The following is a 3,767-nucleotide window of genomic DNA, read 5'->3' as shown; positions in this document are numbered from 1 at the left end:
TAGATAGATAGATAGATAGATAAATAGATAGATAGATAGATAGATAGATAGATAGATAGATAGATAGATAGATAGATAGATAGATAGATAGATAGATAGATAGATAGACATAAGTATAGATAGATATTTCTCAAGGACTCATATTTGCGACCGGCCAGATCATGAGATCATCAGTTTATTGAAAGTTTTAGTTCGTAATCTTTCAGATCAGAGCAGTTATCTACTATTCTAACAAACTGATCCTTCTTTGTTCCTCTTTGTGGATCAGGGTCAGTTCAATTGGAAGTTTCTTTAATCATATAGATTTATAAACAAAATGTAATCAAATTGTAAAAGCTTATAAGGATTGTCATAATTCAATATTAAATTTTACAACTTTTTCAAAATAAATAATTTCACAACATTAAATTTACTTAAAAAGATATTTTTTTCATTACTTGATCTAGTTTAAACTCATTTCCGTCTTACTAAACTAGTAATTATTACTAAATACTTTCATTAAGTGGCATATTTTTGTTATTACATCAATTCAGAAAATTTCTTGCTATTGCGTTTAATTCATATTAATGATGACGTAAATAACAATAAAATGATGGTGAGAAAATTTCAGTTCAAACTGATAATGTCTGTTTTTTTACATTATACTATTTTTTCAAATATGACTTTTGTTCTTCACCTAAATAAATGCAAACGTAAATACAAGATCAAAATCCGCTTAGTACGTCTGTGGATATGTACATACATAGATAGTAAAAACATAAGTTCAAAAATCATTTGTTTATAGATTTTCAAAATTGACAAGATGATTTATAACTATTAATAAATTTTAAAAGATAGATTTAAGTGAAATTGTACTTTGTACTAAATACATGTAGATTTTCAAAACAATGAATTTTCTAAGCTTTGTTTTTTTTAATTTAATTCACTTGTTTAAATGCAATATTTTCAAATGGTTAATGCTCATTTAAGTCGGTTCGAAGGACCATGCTAAGCATGAAGTAAATATAATGAAATTCTTGTGATAAATTTCGAAGAATTTCCTGATCATGTCTTGACCTAGTGTTATAAAAGCGAACACTTTTGTTGTGCTAATTTGTTAATTCTTTTGAATTTTACAAAAAAAAATTGAGTTAATATTAATGATGTTCACAAAAAATTTCTTAAGAAAATTTCTCTTGACGACAAAACTTTAATTAAGGTTTTTTTGTTAATAATAAAATATTTACATTGTTTTTGTTGACTAATAATAAAAAAGTAATCATATCACTAGCTAGACTAAAACCAAAACAATGATAAACAATATTTTTATTTTGTTGCTTTTATTATGTATTTATAATTCAAAATATTAGATTTTGTAAATAAAAAACAAAACTCAAGAGTTTTTAAAAAAATTGTTTGTAAATACTTGCACTAGTGACTCTTTTATATTGTTTTTGTTTTTTTTTAAATATGTGGTAATAACAACAATTGCTAACAATATTTTAACGAAAATTTATTTTTATTTGCCATTTTTATGCATTTAGATATTTTTAATTAAATCACCTGTTATGTGTGTGATATTTTTAAAAATGTTTTTCAAGTATTTGTTAAAAAAGTGAAATATGGCGGGATAGATAGATAGATAGATAGATAGATAGATAAATAGATAGATAGATATATAGATAGATAGATAGATAGATAGATAGATAGATAGATAGATAGATAGATAGATAGATAGATAGATAGATAGATAGATAGATAGATAGATAGATAGATAGATAGATAGATAGATAGATAGATAGATAGATAGATAGATAGATAGATAGATAGATAGATAGATAGATAGATAGATAGATAGATAGATAGATAGATAGATAGATAGACTTGAGCGCGATTTTTTAACTCTGTAGCAATTTTATAGTCGACTTATTTCGATTGATTCTTTACGTTTATAAAAAAATTCCATTCATTAATAAATTCTCAAAATTGTTTATGTTGGTCTAACGCGCGTCTGCTTGATTTATTCAAAAAAGCAATTAATGCCATTAATTGTATATTAAATTTGCGAAAAAAACATAATAAAGATTATTAAAACGTAAATAGGAACTAAATTATTTGTTAAAATAAAATAATGATTTAAGGTTTATTTCAAAGATTCTTTGAAGGCATTATCTCTAGTTATTAAAACCAATTTTTCCCGTACGCATTGATGATCTTATGCGGCGGCATACAAGGTAGGAGAAATTTTGTTCAACTACTTTATACGAATACTATAACAGAGACTATGTATATTTTGTGATTTTAAATAACTTATCTCTTGAGAATAATGATAATTTGCTCATATATAACAGTCAGAATCGTATAAATTTAAGCGTTTGCCGTGAACATTGCCAGTCTCAAAATTAATCTGACAGAGATGACATTGGTATTTGGTTAGTTAAAGGAGTCTATTTTATTCTAAAATTTAAGACAGATGTGTTGGTTCTGATTTTATTTCCTTTCGTATTTCAAAAACATCTTAACATTTTCAGAATATATGTCTCTTTTTGGTAGAAATACCTCCCAAACGATACGTATTATTGTTCTAAACACAAGAAGGGCCTGCATTGAAAATCCTGATCTGATTAAAAAAAATATCAGCTGAATTTGTGATTCCACGTCTATAATCTATATGTTAGTTACAATTATAAAACGATTTGTGCTTAATTATTTGCAAAATATTATGAAATTTGGATTTTTCAATGTAATTTTTATTAATATTAAAACTGTTTTAAAATTTTCTTAGATAAGCAACGTGACTTTTCATTTATTTAATCTGCAGTTACAATTTTTCTTCTTATATAAGTATGTACATATGTAAATAATTAGATGAATAACTTGAAGAAAATCATAAATTAAGGGGTTGTTTTTTTCGCACCCCTTACGAATTGTTTTATTTACATTTACATTTTAATTAAACTTAATTAAGTAGAAACACTGATAAGCTGATTAATTTACTGATTAAAACGAAACTTTTGAACTTTAAAACAATATTTAATTTCATTATTATTATTTGTTTAATTTCGGCAACGCTGTAACGCGTAACAATTAAAATGCATTTTTTTTTTTCAATTTATGTATTATAAAATTAACAAAATACTAATAAAGTAAAATATTTTATTTTAGTTATTAAAATAATTGTAATTGTTTGTTTAATTTTCTTTTATTTATTTAACTTACACTTTTTTCAACATTTGTTGATCTCGTGAATATGACGTGTTTCGAATTCTGCCAGCTGTGGCAGCGTTCTTTTAAAATTTAGATTACAACTGTCATTTTGCAAGTGGTGCGATTCACAGAAACACACATACTTAAATATGTATTTAGTAATATTTATTTTTATTAGACCAATTTCTAATTACTTAGCAACGCAATAAATAAATTATAATTAAAACTATCGATCGATTGTCAATTTGGCATTGTTTTTGCAAAAGGGCTTGTTTGTAAGTAAATTACGTATTAATAAAAGTATAGGTGTGCTAGTTTGTCAGATTGGAAGTCGTGAGGGCGATCATGAGTGATAATTAGAGCGCAATAGTTGAAAGCCTAGGTTTTTTCTCCAATTCTACTCTACCATATACATGAGTCTCCCTTTTAAACTAATTTATTAATTACCTAATTAATCAATTAACTAACTAACACTATCTGTCTATCTATCTATCTATCTATCTATCTATCTATCTATCTATCTATCTATCTATCTATCTATCTATCTATCTATCTATCTACCTATCTATCTATCTATCTAT

General features: G+C 25.0%; 1 long non-coding RNA gene across 1 annotated transcript; it reads left to right on the top strand.

Annotated features, from left to right (window-relative positions):
* Positions 1–2,344: 2,344 nt before the first annotated feature.
* Positions 2,345–2,768, top strand: LOC124420189. Its single transcript, XR_006941091.1, has 2 exons — positions 2,345–2,411; positions 2,511–2,768. It is a non-coding gene; the product is annotated as an uncharacterized LOC124420189 (long non-coding RNA).
* The last annotated feature ends 999 nt before the right edge of the window (positions 2,769–3,767 follow it).

The sequence above is a fragment of the Lucilia cuprina genome, chromosome 5, assembly GCF_022045245.1.
Source record: "Lucilia cuprina isolate Lc7/37 chromosome 5, ASM2204524v1, whole genome shotgun sequence".
NCBI lineage: Eukaryota > Metazoa > Arthropoda > Insecta > Diptera > Calliphoridae > Lucilia > Lucilia cuprina.
The sequence above is the reverse complement of the archived record's forward strand: the minus strand, read 5'-3'. Positions and strand labels throughout refer to the sequence as shown.